The sequence below is a fragment of the Fistularia commersonii genome, chromosome 15, assembly GCF_037954325.1.
Source record: "Fistularia commersonii isolate RoL2024-O1a breed Wild chromosome 15, RoL_Fcom_v1.0, whole genome shotgun sequence".
Classification (NCBI taxonomy): Eukaryota; Metazoa; Chordata; class Actinopteri; order Syngnathiformes; family Fistulariidae; genus Fistularia; species Fistularia commersonii.
In genome coordinates, this window is record NC_141298.1 from 14,942,235 (window position 1) to 14,960,708 (window position 18,474).

Genomic DNA, 18,474 nt, shown 5'->3' on the forward strand with positions numbered 1-18,474 from the left:
TAGTAGTAGTAGGGGGCTAAAATGCTTTTGGAAACAGGGGTCCGTGCTATTTGGTTCCTATGTGGTCAAATGCATGAAAAAACAACCTAGTTCCTGAAAAGGTTCAAGGAAGTGCGAAAAAAAAAAAAAAAGTTTCAAAGGTATTGAGAAAGAAAGTTAAGTGTCACTGAACACGAGCCTTCATGATGCATGTCTGCAGTGTTGATCTACTTTCGACTCACAGCAACTCTGGGTAGACCAAGGTCTGACTGCTTTCAAAAAACAAATTAAAATATTAATTGATTAAAAAAAAAAAAAATAATAATTTAATTTGAAAATGACTTTTGTTCATGTGAATGCCTTTGTGTGAGGCTCTGAGAGAAAAGAGCCGAGTCAAGGTAAACCTCCATTGATTGCAGATCTGTCGTGCTAAGAAATAGCCTTGGGGTTTCAGTTCATGTAAAAAAACTTCATCATGTTTTGAAGGCATGTATGGTTTCAGTGCCTAAGCTATTTTTCCACCGCTGCCATCCCTTATATCAGCAGTCCCTATGGGAAATATAGGATTCGGTTGTAATCGGGGTCCCAATGCACGCCATATATGATGGAGAGGCATAAAATCTGAGACGTACACGTCTAATACCGGGGATGGAGTTCTTCTCTGCAGGAAAAGTGTGTTAGAAAGATGCATTATGTTCTGCTTCTGACTCAACTTGACCACAATTACAGGTCATATAATCACCCAAAGGTGTTCGCGAGCAGATTAACTAAGTGAAAAGACAGCGGAAGGGGAAGAAAGATTAAGCGGAAATAAATATGATTTCATATGTCATAATTCATTCCAATGTCTGCGGGCGGCGGTTTTCCTGACGTTCCTCTGCTTTCTGCTTCTTATTTCCATTAATCCTCGGCCCTCAGCCTGGAAAAAAAACAAAAAACAAAAAACAAAAAAAAAACCAGGATGCTTCAGCTGCCATCTGCTCAGATTGGCTAATAAAAGCAACACCATCAAACTGCTAAATTATCCCGTTTTATGATTATGATAGGATACTCTATAATAGTCATTGTGGACGGTCCCCTGCCTTCATTTAAATTGCTATTACAGCTCAGCTCTGTCCATCTCCCTTAGCACCATTTCATTTCATATTCTTTTTTTCCTTAAATTTGGACGTTTTGTATTTTATTACCCCCTCCCCCTCTATAGTCGCTAATGCGATACCTTTCAAATACTCTCTTTTCGTTTTCACCGAGATTCTTTTCATTCACGCACCCTTCCACTGCAGCGTAGGTGCTAGTTTGTTGCAGATAATGCATTTTTGCCAGAAGTTCCTTTTAAAGTGGATGACATTCAGCACAAACGCCAGCCCGGTAGACGCCCACCGTTTTTTTGTCATTATGAAACTTGAAAACCGGCTACTATTTCAAGCCCGTGTGACGCGTCTCTGCGGCGCCTGGCGTGTTCGTCTGCCAACAAGTCAAGGAGGAAGATGGATGCTGGTACTGTGGTACCTGCGATGATATGGCGCGCACCGGTAGAAGGATGAGTATGTGCCGGAGTGTGTGTGTGAAGGGAGGGGTTGGTCAATCCGGGTCCGGGCTTCCCACCGCTTTTGTATGTCTGTTTCATTTCACAATTCATCAGCTGAGCGTGACTGTCAGGCGAGGCTACGGGTCCGGCCATCCATCAGAGCCTGTCATCCAGCCATCACAACTGAGAGATGAGGCCCCGCCATTCGAATTCCATTAGCCCCGTCGGGCCAGCTGTGCCACCGGGTGGCCCGTCGAGCCTGTCGGCACCTTGTTCGCGAACACAAAGAGATTATAAAACCGTATCAGCAAAAATCGGCAACAGCTCCCCATCGCTGCGGCCACTCCCCGCATCTGGGGCGCGTCGCCGGATTAAAACCTGCTTTGACTATTTCCTTCAATTCTTATTTTTCTCTCCTTTCACATTTCTCCCGCAAATTGCCGTTCCCCGCCTCACTTCATGCGCTTTTTTTCTTCGCCACCGTCTCGGCGCTCTTTCACACAGAGAAAAGAAAGCCCGGGACTTGTAAACAAGCCGCCGAGCTGTCATCAGCGGATACGCGCCAGCTGCACTTCCACACTGGATTCGCCTTAATGGGTTCTTTCTTCAATCTAAAGTGTAATAATCAAAGTGTCCGTCATCACGGGCACGTGCCACTCGCAGACTTGATAAGATACGTCCGTCTTTGTCCTCTGACTAACATATGGACTTTTTAAATGTCAAGCTGTGAGTTATTTTCCACTCAGAATTCATAATAACATGCGCAATGAGCTGTGTCACTTTATTATTCCTCTGATCGCAGCGCTCATTGAAACTTTTCGCAAGCAGCCAGCAGGGCGTCAACATCAGACTTTTAGCCTTGTGAAATAACATTTAAGTAGTTGTACTGCATTTTTATTCCATAATTCTTTTTGTTTTATGATGGTTTTAATTCAAATTTTCATTTAGTTTTTGACATTTTTCATGTTGACGGCATGGGTTCCAATGCTTCAAAAATCTTCACCTATGAGAATCAAAAAAGTTAAATCCTTGATGTTGTTTTTTTCATGATTCGTTTTTATGAATCATTCATTTTGACCGAATGATGTGCTTAGCTTATAAACACATCATAAATAAGAAACAAATCGCATCTTCAGAGGGAAGGGTCGCACATTGTGTATGAATGCATTTAAAATTGAAAAGCATCCTCATGGAGACCTTCCACGCCGATGTGTTTGCGATTTTTTAATTTATCTCCTTATTTATTTACTTCCCAAATGCCAATAGAAACACATGGAGCGTAATCTAAAAGCTGACAAATCAGGAAACCATCACGTTAAGTTTGATTGTTAACGACCGACGCCCGGGACGCGAAATTCCAATCGGCCCGGTTACTTTTAACGCCCGCGCTGGCCGGGACACCGGACTAGCTTAGATAATCCAAACACCGAAAAGTCCAACCTAAAAATATCAATAGATATATAGCGATATAAATCACAGACGGTCACGCAAAATTTGCTTTTTTGAATATGTGACTTCAGTTCACTGGCTGGTTTATTCTCCCCTCCTATTGTGCCCCGACAGACGACGATCCAAGAAAGTAGACGCCGTCCCGTTTTGCCAGCAACACCCGGAGTGACAGGATTATGTGCCGTCACGCTGCCTTCTCTTTCTCTAGCTGAGCCCCAGTATTTTTCAGAGCACCCCAGGTTTTTTAGTCTGTAGAGGAGATGAGCAGTGTTGTCTCGTCGCCAGCGCTGGCGTCATTGCCCTTCTCCTTAATCCTTCAGGCAGTCAATTTACAGCCACCGAAGTGTGACGCTCTATAATGATGGGTTATTGACCCGTTTGCTGTTTGGCAACGAGAGAAGAGGCAAAGTGAAAGGACTGTTCCTGTTTTTCTTTGTGGTATTCAGATGCCTCCTTTGTGCTGAGGGTAATGTAAGCGCCAATGGACGGTTTGATTGTTTGATAATAGACATTCAAATATCAGCAGACCTTTCGCCTGGTATAAATACAAAACAGGAATTATTGATTTGGTCTTTTTTTTTTTTTCTCCCCCCCCCACATCCGCCTACAGCGTAAAGTTGCTGCAAATGTTGATATACGTTCTATTTGATTCCGTGCCGAAGATCTTGCAATGGAATTTCATTGTATGCACAATCTGGATTCTGAAAGAGAATAAAACCTGTTTGTAACAACGCTGTAATTACATTAGCAGCTGCACAGTGTATGCACGTGTTGAATGGCTTAGTTGTCAAGTCAAGGACTCCATGACAGCTTTCAAAGAAAAATTGTTTACTTCCATTAAAGGTTACCGGCAGCAAAATACAAACACAGCTTTTCCTACTATATCCCTGTAAAAAATGTTTTTTATGTCAGATCGGCCTCTATTATAGGAAGAAAACATGGGTTTTATCAAAAAGGTAAATCACAGTGATGTGAAGTTAAATAAAAATGTAACAATGAACTAATAGCATGTAGAGGTGGTTGAGGATACTAACGCCACATTTATGATGGTTCAGCCTTTCCTCAGCATCACCAAAAATAGTTTATTTACCCCAAACACATAAATTCAGTGTGCATGTTAACCAGAGTTGTGACAGTGTGGATTGACTTATTTGTGTATTTGACACTAAAATACGTTTTCATATATGAAATAGTGAACGTGGTTTCAGTATGTTTCAGAATCCCTTAAGAATGCAATTAAAGTTAGAAACTGTCATGATCTTATTTTTGCCGTTGAACGGGACTGTCGAGTTCGCGATATCGTCTGATTTTAGACCCGGTTGCACCGTGAGGCTCGGTTATCGCTGGTTTTCGCTTTGTATTTGTATGTATCCGTCCTGCTCCTCGTGCTTGTTATTCGGTGGTTCCCACTGATTTTCGGGTTCACGTTCTTCTCGCTGGCTGGTTTACTTTAATAGTTGCATCCCAGTGTGCAATGTTTCTGCTATACTTCCTGTCTTTACCCCGCCTTCCTGCGCGAGAACCCCCCGTGCCCTAATATACTTCCCTTGCTTCGGTAAATCACTTGTTGTCAGGCCGACCCGTCCCGAGTGTCTCTCAGGGCTCAGATCTCTTCCCGCCCCCGAGTGTTAACCTGCCTGGTATTGTGTAATTAGCTCGAGTTAGCTGTGCAGTTCCGCCTCGAGTTTCGGCCTCTGTCTGATTATCAGTTCCCGTCCCGCCAGTTTCGGGTCGACGCTCCTCGCGGCTGATTTCTTCACCCGCTGATCTTTTCTGATGCGTTTTGTATCGTCGTCTTCATTTGTAAGATCGCGTTTTACATCGGAAGGGTTTGGTGTCCCATCCTACCTACACACCTGGCAAATACTCGGCCCCGAGATGACCAAAGTAATAATATCACAACAATAGCACTTTCAACCTGCAAAATATATATTGTAGTTATTTTATTGCCTATCTGTATATTTTATATATATTGTCTGTTTTGTACAGTTTTATATTTGTATTGTCCAGGACTACAGATGGAAATTAGCTATGAGCTACAATCTGGTACAAACATCTCTACCTCTGCGCTGAATGTAATTGTACACTGTCCTAATAAACTTCTTAACAAACAAGCAAACAAAGAAAATGAAAACAATTGCATCTCTCCCTCTCCCGTTTTTTTTTTTTAATTTTTTTTGTGATTATCTTTCTATTGAATCCTTAGCGTTGTATCGAATAACAGTATGTGGTGCAGCGTTGCACGCTTTGTTATGAGAAATAAAATTACCAGCATGTTGCGAAATGTGTTTTTCCACAATCATTTCTTGCTCTTTGGCTCCTCATAATAAAGACTAAAATTCTGGCAGCGCTGTGGTGAAATCCACTGTTCTAAACCTAAATTCAAGCGGTGCAGAGACAGAATGAGCCGGCCCTTCCTAGAATACATTTTGATCCGTCTCCGTTTTCTCACTCTCTGACTCCGCTTCTTTTTCTGTCCCCCTCCTTCCCACGAGGGTCTAGTGGTTATCTATCTTGACATGTGGGAGGAGAGGCCTCGGGGTAACATTTGACAGGGATTCCTCTCCATGACGCCTGGCAGTTTCTCTCCATTCCTCCCCTGCTGTCATTGTTGGAGAATATAAGGGAGTCATAAAAGAATGTTGTCATGTCACTGTCACAAACACTGTATGGAAGTGAGACGTTCGGCGCCATCGCCGACCGCGAGCTGCGCCGCCGTGTTCCACTTGCGTCTGTGTGCAACCGTCAGCTGTGCATCTTGCAGTTCCTGCAAGACAACCTGATTATTCAAATACAATCCATAATTTTAGCATTTGCAATCTCTGAGAAAATACATAATGCAATATAACATCCGAAATCGGATGTATTAAATATATTATTTTCTCTTTTACGTTTTTTTTTTTTTTTTCTCGAGTTGTGAATTGTGTTTGCCAGCAGGTGGGTTTTATAATTTCTTTACCCTGCAGTGCAGTTCAACGCTGCCCGCTAAGACAAAAACCAACAGGTGATGTATTTCTTGTTAAGTAATTAGTTTTGCTACATAATGAATAACCTTAACGTGGGGAGGAGGATAAATGCAACGGGCCGAGGTCATCGCCGGCAGCTTCTGATGAATCCACACATCCTGTAGCCGCCAGTACTGCGGTGTTATCAGCATGCCCTCAGGTCGAGTGATATTTCATTTGGACGTCACATATTATAAAGAATACTACATTTTCAGGTCATTACGCTCTCCCCGTTGGAGGGATTCCACTTCTTCTGAGCAGCACAACGGCATCTGTATAACCTTCAGCGTGTTGCAAATGTGGCAACGCTGTTGTTCATTCACATAATTTCAGAATATATCTGGAGCGACATGAATGCAGTCTTTGGATTTTACATTTTTATAAAAGGTGGCCATTGCAGCTTTGACTTTATGTGCAAAGATACTCTGGCACACAAAAACACTTCTCATTTTCCTTCGCGCGGCGAGTGTTGACCCCAAAGGCGGTGGATTAAAATGAAGAAAGAGAAAGTTAGAAAATTAGATTTTGTTTTTTAAATCTTAATATATTGACGGAAATTAACAAAAATGGTCAGTCTTTGTTTTGTGTTTTCTTGATTAGATAAATGATGGGCCTTTTCTTATCTTTAAAAACAATTCTTTTTTTGTGTATTTTGCAAATGTTTTATGCATGTTACATTGCCGCAATCAGTTTTGGATTCATGCATTGCAAACCAATAGCCTTGTTACCATCCACCTCCAGAACATCTGTACTTTTACAAGCACAGACTACAACAAATCGACATGTGAAAATCGACGCATACAGAATAGGATATGGGATCCGTTATTGTCTTAAACGAATTATCAGAGGCGCTTCATCTTGTGCGCACAGCCAAAAGTCTGCACGTAGAAATGCTCGCAGAGAAGAGAACGCTGGCGAATGGGGACGGTCAAAGTTTCATATGTTGACCTTGGCTGATATTGATGTAAATCTAAGCCATAGGCGTCAAACTCTGGCCCGCGGGCCAAATTTAGTCCACGCTCGGATTATTTTCGGCCCGCGACGCCGTACCAAATGACTTTTGGAGCTGGCCCGTCGTTATAGTCTAATTCTACAAATCCCAGAATTTTCTGCTGGTGTTTTGGCACGAAAATCCCAACAGGACCCATAAACGCCCTCTCCTCTGTGTACAGTTGTCATAGCGACATTATGCTAATATTGGCACCCTGCTACTTAGGCAGAAAACAGGATTTTGCATGTGTGCAATATTAAGTTATATATTGTATAGTATTAAGCTATGCTTGTTCCATATTTAGTTTTTAAGCAAAACTAGTTTGGGTCCATATGAAAAGGTTCATTGTTATTTCTGGAGGAAGATTTTTTTCAAAAAATATCAATGTTGGCCCGCGACTTTGTCCCGGTTTTGAATTTTGGCCCACTGTGTATTTGAGTTTGACAACCCTGATCTAAGCAATCACTTATTTTTTTATATGCAATAATGATGATAATAACATTAATAATAATAATAAAGATACTCTGGGTTTTTTTTGGGTTTAATCGTCTGAGCGAGGATGAGCCATGAGTCAAGAGGCCCTCCAGCACAAAGGCTACTTCAGCTCTGACTGACTCCTCGCGAGCAGCAGTCATTTAACCTCCGTAGATTAGCGCTTCGGGGCTGTTGCTGTCACACGTGGTTCATTAGTCCTCGCGGTGTCACGCCGGCTCAGATGCGAATGGATGCCAGACTGGCGAGGAAGACATGAAGTGAGGACAGCACTTTTAAAGTGATGATCAATTGTGCCATAGACCATCCCCTCTCTTGAGTAATGACTTATCTACTTTGACATAGATCCTCCTTCACTCCCCCCCTCGAGCCTCCTGTTGGGAACATCTGAGATGTTGAGGTGTTATTGCTTGTTTGTGGTCCTCTGTTTAAAAAAAACAAACAAAAAAAAACTGTCTTCCACCTTAATGTTTTGCAAGGTTTGAAAAATAGATCACATTTCTCTGTAACTCCAGGCAGCCACTAATGGAATGTTGTGTAATGATTTATTTTCATTCTCTTCTCTCCTGGCAGTTGTGGTGTTCTGACTAAATATTGCCGCTGTTAAATCTTATAAACTTGTCCATTATCGCTGAGGCAATTTGAATTACAAGTTGCGGTTGATTTAAAGACAACGCCAAAGACAACTGCGGAATCACCAGGATGTTCCCGTAGGTGTTTACTCCCCAATCTGACCCCGTGTCTGAAAAATGCAGATTGCCTTTGGCGATGAAAAGTCAACTTAACATGACTAGACTCGGTTGCACCACTCGGACTTACGTCGGCTAAGTTGGTTTTAATGCTGTGCTCAAAGTCTGACCTAATAGCCGACTTCCTGTTAAGCTTAAGCATTAATCTTCCACTCAGTCAGATGCTGTCTGGTCTGATATGTTTCACTTATGAATATGAACCCCATGCAGCCGTGGAGTCACCGTGACCCCGACTGTGGCATTATTGTTCACCACAGGTCCTTTAGTTTCAATTTCCCAAACTGAGCATGAACATTAAAAAAAAAAATCATTGTGATTAAGGATTTTTTTTTTTTTTTTCCAGTCATTCTGTGTGCAAATCGCTAATCGTGCTAATCGTGATTAAATCCACAGAATGACAGCCACTCAAACATAAAACACTCTCTCGATGCCCATTCACAATTACTGTATTAAAATCATGAAATTAGATTGACAGTTATTTGTCCCGCAGCGGCTTGATTTACGGTGTTACAGCAACGATGGGATACAAAATTAAAAATAAAATGAATAAATAGAATAAATGGAGTAATAAGGGGTTCGTACAGGCAAAATGCAAATATAAATGGAATAAAAAATACATATAATACAAATAGCATAATAGGATAAAAGACAATATACAATATAATGATACTGTAAGGATATACCAGATAGATAGTGTATATATATGTATGTAGTATAGGTCTATATATAGTATGTAGCTGTACAATGTACATACTGCAATTGTTGCACTGCTGTGACAAAAAGAATTTCTCCTTTGGAGACCAATAAAGTATATCTTGCTATATGCAATATATTTTTTAAGTAACATTATAAACAGAACAATGCATGTTAGCTTGCACCTTGTCAAAATAGTCAATAGTTATTCACCATTAAATGCTCACTTTGAACCTCTTACTTCAAAACATGTGAACAGGAAAATACAGTGATATTAAGAGTGAACTGTGATATTATTCAGAAATACAAAGCATTGAGTGCCATACGAATCCTTGTATTACTCCTTATCAAAAAGGGGAAATGCAGTGTTTTTCTATTTTTCTATTTTTCTATTTTAGACTCAGATCAAAAATACGAAATAGAAAAATGGGCTGCTGGACCCAATTAGATTTTGTTTTCGATTTTTATGACAGAGGCTGCGGGCCGGTGGAATTTTGACCACGGGCCGCATTTTGCCCGCGGGCCGGACTTTGGACGCGCCCGGTTTAGACGGTCACTGTTTCACTTTTCTCACATGGACCTCGGCTAAAACAAACCAGCACGAAGAGCAAGCGGACCGTAGACGCTTCATAAATCAAGCAGAGCGTCTTGGTACCGATCAGTGTGTCGTCTCCTAATTGAATATCGGATTGAAACGAATGTTTTCGGCACAACAAGTTACGGGGTTTTGATGGTTTCCTCGGCGGCTGCAGTCCGTGTGGACACGGAAAACTCTAGTTTACACTCAGAGATTGTAATGAGGATGTGTTATGTAAATCTTGAACAAAGGCACCGCGCCTCAAGGCTTTTTTTTTTTTTTTTCTTTCATGTACGAGAACGATTTTACAGTAATTACCGTTGAGTAGTGGAACAAAATGATCTGCTTGTGGCGTAACAGGAATAGAGCAAATGCCAGGGCGTATTAATGCGTTAATAATCTCGCAGATTTTTTTTTTTGTTTGGGGGGGGCGCTGAAGAGTGAGACATCAGCTTCTTTGTGAAGTGAAATGATACAAAGGCTCACATTGTGCACAGTGTCAAAATGACATATCCGGCGGCGTTTAACTTTCAGAAAGACGTACCGCAGAGGCCGGGCTACGACTGTGAGGGTTTCACAAAACGCCACTTTCTGCATTCAAAAAACTCACTCACATATTGTAAATTGTAGTAATTTATCTGTTCATAACTGCGCAATATTTCATAACAGCGACATGTACAATAATTTTTCATACTCTTATGCACTCCTTATTTTTCACTTGGAACTTAAGACACTTTATAGTTTTCACTTGGAACTTAAGACACTTTATAGTTTTCCCTTGTTACTTAAGACACTGTATTTCTTATTCTCCCTTTTTTTTTTTTTTTTTACTGTTTATACAATTTTCTACTATTATTTATTATTGTTATATTTTTCTTGTAACTCTGGCACAACAATTTCCTTCGGGATAAATAAATTTGTTCTTCTTATTCCCCAGCGTCATAACATGAACCGCCGTCTTTTTTTTTTTTTTTTTTTTCCCAACCAAAAAAGGCGTCTTTTTCTTCTTTCCGCCCCGACCGTAGACGGGATTTAATGACGAAGTGATAAACCGCACGATCACATCCATCTGTCTTCACCGTGCACGTTTAGTCCCGCTGACCTTTGCCGGTCCCGGAGTTGTTACTTATTGCAGGTGACTTTCCTCTGCATGGCTTCACTCGGCCATCCATCGCAACAGCCCCTCGCGACTTCCTGACATACAAGAAGTTCTCCATCTGTGAAATGGTGGCCGGCGATGCTATGCGCCTTGAATTTGTAATTCTCTCTCTCTCCCTCCCCGGCTCGCTCGATCTCTCTGTCACCTTGACTTAGCCACCTCCATTCTGCAGATTGTCTAATAACTGCTTACAGGGGGAACTGTTTCATGTAAATGGGCTCCGGCTCTCAGCTAAGATGACAGAGAAAGCGGTCGGACCCGGGTATCTATCAGCGGCAGGAAGCCTTAACCAGAGCGGGAACATCAAATTCAATTAGCGGCTGCAGCAGCGGCTGTGGTGTTGGGATGTATCTGAAAGGGACAAGCGCTCACCTTGGCCACACTGATCCATCAGGAATGGGGGGCTTAGCCTGCTCAGCCGCCATGAAGCTCGCGCCGGGCCACATCTGTCACGCTGATGGCAAATTTCTCTTTCATCTCTTCAAAGAAGCCCTCAACGCTCAGCGCTGTCTAACCGGATTCACTGACAGTTTGCCATCATCGTGGCTAAATACTAACTCTGATATATATATATATATATATATATGTGTGTGTGCGTGTGTCCATATATGTAAATATATGTGCGTTTATATAATATATATTTGTAATCGGTGTATTAAATTATACATAATAAATGATACATAAATCATGTATTTAAATCTTCTTTTTCTTTGAAAAATTAGTAGGTGCAGCCTATATAAACCTGTGCTCTGTAGTCCAGAATTTACAGTATATATGTATATATGTGTGTGTGTGTGTGTATATATATATATATGTATGAGAATAATATCTCATATATGTAATATCTCATATCTCATATCTCATATATGTATGAGAATAAAAATAAGAACAACTATATTTATCCCGAAGGAAATTGTTGTGCCAGAGTTTCAAGTAGAACATAACAATAATAAATAATAGTAGGAAATTGTATAAACAGTTAAAAAAAAAGGGGGAGAGAATAAGAAACAAATAAAACTATAAAGTGTCAAAGTCAACACTACAAAGTGTTTTAAGGTCTTAAGTACAAAGATTTGAAGATTCCCAGCAGTTGAACAGAGAGGAATTAAAAAGTCTGATATAACAGCGTATATATATATATATATATAACAGTATATATACATAACATATATATCTATATAACAGTGTGTATATGTATATATATATACACACAATTAAACAACACAATTCACAATTAAACACAATTAAACAACACAGTGTTACTCCAAGTCAATCATACATGTGTGAAATCAAACTGTCCTCTTAGGAAGCAACACTGGTTTATTTTGACTTGTTTTAAGGACATTATATCAAAGTTGGATCAACTTAGACGTGTATTTTTCCACTTTCATTTTGAGTGTGACTCCAAATCCAGACCTCCATGGGTTCATACGTTTGATTTTATTGTCAGCACGTTCACAATGCAAAGACCAAAGTATTCATTTAAGAAGAATATTTCATTCATTCAGATTTAGGATGTGTTATTTTAGTGTTCCCCTTAAACTTTCTGAGCAGTAAATTACAGAAAAAGTTTTATTTTTTAAAATTAAAAAACAAAAATCTCTTTTTTTTTTTTTCTATAATAAATCTATTTTTATACAGATTCTATTTTGATTCTTCCCCACTTTACTCTGTAGCAGGAGCTGCTTTCAATGAAAGTGGATCAATAAAGTATTCTGATTCTGAATAAGCCGCACTTGTCTATAAGCCACAGGTGAGACATGCATTATTAACGTAACAAGATGCCACAGGAAAGATTTTTGTGAAAACTTTTAAATCGATAAATTAAACACGGCAACATCTACTACCACCGGTACATCATGCAAATGCTGTTTTTTTTAGAACAGATGCCGAACTTTCGTGCAGCAGCTCGATTTCCTTGTTCGACAGCCTGACTGATGTATTTTTTCTTTTTCATAATGGGGGTGCGTGCAAAAAATTCCCAAAAAGTTTGTCCAAAGTGACGTTGTTGGAGGAAGGAAGCTACCATTATTAACCTACAAAAATCCATAAATTAGCTGCATCGTTGTAACAGATTTCAGTTTCAAAGTGTTGAAATTTGATGAAATTCTAACTTTGCTGTCCACAATGCATTTGGATTTGTATTGATAATAAATAGGTATAGTAAACATAATTATAAGTATGAACGGTGTTGGCAGTGCAAGGAAAACAGCTTGATGTGCAACTCACACAGTGCACGTGCAACGCTGAGGACAGTTTAAATGTCCATTTAAAGTGCAGAAAAGCCACACTTTAAATAAGTAGCGGCTTATATGCCAGATTTTACCGTTTTGAACTTCCTTTAACCCTGATTTAACCAGTTGATACATTTTAAACTCGATGACAAAACAACTCCCGATATTTAGTTTCTCTCCTTTTCTTTTCGGACACTCCCCCCAGGGGTCGCCGTACAGAATCAACCTCCTCCATCTAACCCTCTTCTTTCTCACCAGCTGAATTCATGTCCTCTTTTCCCCAATATTTAATAAATGTCAAATCTTATTCAGTCATTTCCTCAGTCATCATCTTATACCGCTTCTCCTCCAGCCAGGGACACGAGCCTCTCCCAGCAGTCATCCTGGACAAACTCGACTTTTAATATTTTAACATTATTTTCAGTGTTTGTCACAAAGTTCAGTATTGATGGACAAAAAAAAAAAAAAAACCCGGAAAACATTCGCAAGATATCGGTGTGATTTCACAGGACATGTAATATTTATGTCCAGGCCGTTCCGTCGGCGCATTGAATTGTGATCACTTCAAAAAAAAAAAAAAACTCCTGCACGCATGTGATGCACGGCCGCAGGGTGTCCGGCATCACCTTGGGCTGACTTTGTTTTTGGATCAATCGCAGAAATTGCTCGTGACTTCATACTTTTAATTGAGCCCCGTCATGACCCCGCTCGCTCTCCTGAAAATGCCAGGAGCCAGCAACGCAGGGAGAAAGAAATAAATTGGGCCAAGGTTATGGGAAAAGGGCCATGTATTTAGTGTATTGAGAATGTAGGGGTGGGGTTGGTGAGGGGTGCGTTCAGAGAAAAAAAAAAAAAAAGCGTGCACCTTCCTCATGACTGCGGGTAATGAAAGATAGATGTGTTGTGCCGTTGAGCTTTGACAACCAAAGCCGGTTTCCTTGTCTGACATGGACTGCAGTGTCTTTCCGCGTGCAAAGAAGCAAACACAAAGCCTAGGATTGGGTTTCAGGAGCGGCATTCGTACGATTCAGGCATGAATCTTCTGGGGGCGACATTGAGGGGAGCTTGTTATCTCCCTCACTCTCCGCAACCTGTTATCAATTCGGATAAATTGCCTGATTTGAGATTGCAATGTCTAATAATTCATCGCATACGTTCCAGAATACTGTGCATATTTACAATCTTTTTTTCAATCTTTTCTATTCTTCAGTCTGTGTTTAAAATGTAAAGTTTAGATCCCTCCAAGTGGGTTCTTGTTCTATAGTTGAATCTAGAAAGAAGTCGCTTTATTTGTCGGTTACACGTAAAGCTCAACATCGGTGAAATTTGACCGCCGCGTTTAATCCTTCGTGGATGAACGGCGAGCGGAAGGCGACCACCGAGGGGTTCGACACTTCAACAGGTCAGGAGGAGCCGTGAATCGAAGCAGAAGCGTTCGCTTCCAAGGACGACCGCTCTGACCTCCTGCGCCGCCTCGCTATCATGTTGTTCGGAGCAGGACGCATTGACACTTTTCATTTCTGCATCTTTTTATTTTTCACCCTCCCAAAAGTGCTTTGCATAACCTTACATGTTCACTCCCAAAGATACCTGTGGCTCACTGTAATGTCATATTAATTGCACTGCCCTTGCGCGGTGTCATTAGTCCTTGTCTGGCGGATAATCTCAGGATGCTGATGTGCTCACGTTTGCCACCTTTATGCATTATTATACCTCATTAGACTTTCATCGCTTCCCATTTGAGATTTGAGATTTGGGGCGGCTTTGGCTCGGTCGAGGGGGGGGGGAGCGGGCATCCCTCCAATTGGAAAGTCGGCGGTTCGATCCCGGGATTCTCCCGTCCGCCTGCCGAAGCGACCTTGGGCAAGACGCTGAACCCACGGTTGTTCCCGATAGTCTAGTTAGCGCTTGCACAGCGGCTCTCCATCGTAAGTCGTGTCCAACGGGTGAAACCAGTGGAAAGCACTTTGAAACCGCGGAGGTTGAAAACGCTAGATAAATGGAAACAATTTACCATTTCCACACACGTTTACTTTTTTCTTTCCTACTTCCATGGCGACTAAAACTAATAATGTTTTATACACACTATGGAGCAGTGGTGAGCAGGAAGGACCCTGGTCCTTTCTGTGTGGAGTTTGTGTGTTTTCCAGGGTTTCTTGGGTTCTCCAGTTTTCTTCCCACAGTCCAAAAACATACAATTCGGAAAAATTGTCCCCGAATGAGTGAATGTTTGTCCGTTAGTCGATGTGGCGTTGCGATTGGATGCCGACCAGTCCAGTGTGAACCCAGCCTCTCGTCTGATGACAGCTGGGATAGGCTCCGGCGTCCCCCGCGACCCCAAACGCGGGGTAAGCGGCAGACGATTGGCAATTTATACTTTATTAATTAATAATGTATAAAGGAATTAAGTAATTTCACCCATTATGGATGAATGGGCAGTTCGATACCATCTTTTGGCGCCAGGAGAGCAGATAACATTTTCAATAACAGTTTGACAAACTCGGAAAAGCCGATAATCGAATTTCTTCGAATCCTAACCACGAGCAATAGCCTTAAAGTTTGGAGATGCCGGGGATTGAACCCGAGACCTCATACATGCGAAGCATGCGCTCTACCACTGAGCTACATCCCCAATATAACACCCGGGGTGGCAGTTTGAACCATTTCGATAAGAAAAACAGCCCCGATCCCTTTGGGATTCTATGTAAACTATAAATGACAAAATATATGCAATGATTGAACTCCGTGCTTTATTCAGAAAAGTACATGAACAGACTCAGGTGGGAGTCAGCGGGTCCTGGTTTGGGATGTTGAGTCATGAGGTCCAGATGGATTTGCAGGTGTGTGCGTCGCATGCGGGGGAAAGGTTGTGTCAAAGACCCCCAAACCTCCGACTCGAGGTCTCTCCATCTGCCAGAAAGGGCTGGTTCTCGTCGTCGCGGTGACAGCGGACTGCAGTGGACTTCCCTGCAGAGGTGGCTCTTCTGCGCTCGGGCTCCCGTTTGTGCAGAAGTTCTTCGTCTCACCAATGTAGAGATCGTCACAATTCTCATTCACAGCGGGCAGCACATTCTGGACTTCGTGCCCGGGTTCTCTGTCCTCGGGGTGCATTGGTCTTTGCCTCAGGGTGTTGCGGCGTAGGGATTTTATGTTTGCTGAAAACCTACGTTTTTCAGAAATACCAGCCATATTTGGTCTTATATCATCCTTGCATCTTCCATGTGCTCTGTTTTCTTCTGCCACCTTTTTATTTCTTTCAGTAAAAGTCCAATTTGGGCTGCGAGAGTTTTTCTTAACATGCTGGAGCTGTGTTTTCCTCCCTTCCGTCTGCTGTTGCGGGGATGTCGTCCGCCCGATCTCGGACGGTTTTAACAACCCTTAGCTTGTGTTCGAGAGGGCGTTGAGAGTCGAACAACAAGTAGCGATCGGTGTGCGTCGGTTCCCAATTCCCAAACCAGACAGTTACTGAGAACTGAGAGATGGAAAGCCTTTCAGGAGAGAAGCAGTTGCCACAATAAGATGCAACAACAATCTGATGCAATGGAACTCGAATTGCTTCACTTAGAATAAAATAAAACAAAAATAGATGTTACATTCAGCACACGCCGTATCATTAAATGCCTACTTTTCGACTGAAATGTGGGTACGGCCAGTCATGACTCTTGAACACACTGTCTAAAACTTGCAATATCAAGCCGTTATCTTTTCACAAGCTTTCCACCAACAAAACGTCAGCCCGGGGAAAAACGGGAGTTTGAGTCTCGCACATCCGCAGACTCCTAACACGGAAAGCACAGCTGAGGGGAAGAGCAGCGTGCAGAAGTACCGGATTTAAAAAAATTGATACGGCATCAGGAAAATAGAATTTAATTCTGGCCAGACCGAGATAATGGAAATACCTTTGAAGATGCAAACCACTGCTGATAAAGGTCCAAAATAATTCCTTCCTTTTGATTCTCCCCCGACACTTGTGTGCCGAGCAATATGTGGCCGGGTAATTCCCAAGGTGGAATTCACGGACGGCTGCGTCGGTATCAGCATGAGAATCCTTCGCTAAAAGAAATCGCTCCGCAGATCAATGAATGAGAGGAAGCGAAGCGGCATCAGAGCAAGTGGGTTTTGTCAAGAGTTCACATGCGAAGCGTGTCGTCTCATTTTTCGCAACTCCATTTTGTTTGGCGGGATTTATTTTTCTATTTATTTCATTTTTTTTCTGTTTGTTTGTTTTTTATTTTCAAATGTGTTGGTTTATTGATACACAATAGCGAGAAAGGAGCCAAAATAAAGCAGTCGGTGTTTGCGGTTTTAACTCTTTCTGTATTTTTGAGTAATGACATGCATGATCTGCAGGTATTCATGCTGGGACACTTTGTTTTCATAACCTAAGCCCTCCACGGCAGCCTGAAAGTGGTTTATAAACTTAGGGTAATGCTGACGGGCACATTTAGAGCAGGGGTTGTGCTGAAAAGCTCGCTAAAATCCCACAGTTCATTCCTTTGGCAGCGTCCTAATTTCCAACCAGTTTCTTGATTTACAAGGGTTTGTAAACAAATGATTAAGAAAAGGGCTCGAATGCTCGCTTTATATATCCATATATATGAAGTTATAAGGACACAGTTGTGCAGGAGACACGAGGATTTATATTGGTAATATTAATACGTGCACAGTTCTGTTCTTGGTCCCTCCATCTGTTTGGAGTTGCTCCAAAGTTTCCCTGAAGCAGGACATATTGTCAACACAGGACTCTGCTGGACATTACCGGGAAGAACATCCTGTTTGTTAGTGCTTTCTTGTCCTGCAGCCGCTTCTTGTGTGTATTTACGGAGAATCTCTCCGCACCAAATGCTTGTTGAAGTTGCCTTCGAGCGCCGAATTTCTATACCGGGTTTATTTTCTTCCCGGCTTAAGACTCCATGTGTTCTGAGAGTTCTTGTCATTGTTCTACTTAAGCAAGTGCGATTTTATCAGAGAGAGAATTACTCTCGGTTTCCGTGGCGCGAGCTAGCAGACGACCACAGCCCGCTCTGGTAATGTAACAGATAACGCCGCTATGGAAAAAAAAAAAATAATGGCTGTAGCCTTGTTGAGCAGGAGCACCTGCAGACAAGCTTTTTTCTTTAAATCGAGTTCGGCGAGTGTAAGCAAGGATGCTGGAGACCTGTGACCCGGAGTGAAGCCTGCCATTAATCTTGTATTAATCCCCTCTTGCTATGTTTTGTTTTTTTCCTCTTCACCCTTTATAACATCATGAGAGTGAAATTAAAAGGAAGGGAAGATAAGGCTGCGTGGTGGAGGGGATCACGCGGCGCTTCCTGGTGAATTTTGTCTTTCCAAATGAATCGGTTCTAGCTGTAGGACGTTTGCATATTTTTTCAAAATGCAAAACCTGACCTTTGCAGTCGTAGATGTGTTTGGCAACCGCAGCTCAATTTTCTCCCGAAGTGACTGCCCGCTCCTTGTTCCGGTCGTCTTTAAGAAAGGATGTACCTGCTGGCGTGGCGAGGGTTGGGGGTGGAGGGGGAAACGCAGCTCCTCCAGAGAGCGCAGGTGTCATGCAATGGGAAACCACACGGACGGCCCTGGGGGGGCAGCCAAGACTCTCTTCTATCTGACACACT

General features: G+C 42.0%; 1 protein-coding gene and 1 non-coding gene across 3 annotated transcripts in view; one reads left to right on the plus strand and one right to left on the minus strand.

The window, feature by feature from the left end:
- ntm (neurotrimin) overlaps window positions 1-18,474 on the plus strand; it is a 454,899-nt gene that overhangs the window by 253,521 nt on the left and 182,904 nt on the right. The gene's annotated exons all lie outside the window — the stretch shown is intronic.
- On the minus strand, window positions 15,417-15,488 carry trnaa-cgc (transfer RNA alanine (anticodon CGC)). The gene has a single exon. It is a non-coding gene; the product is annotated as a tRNA-Ala (tRNA).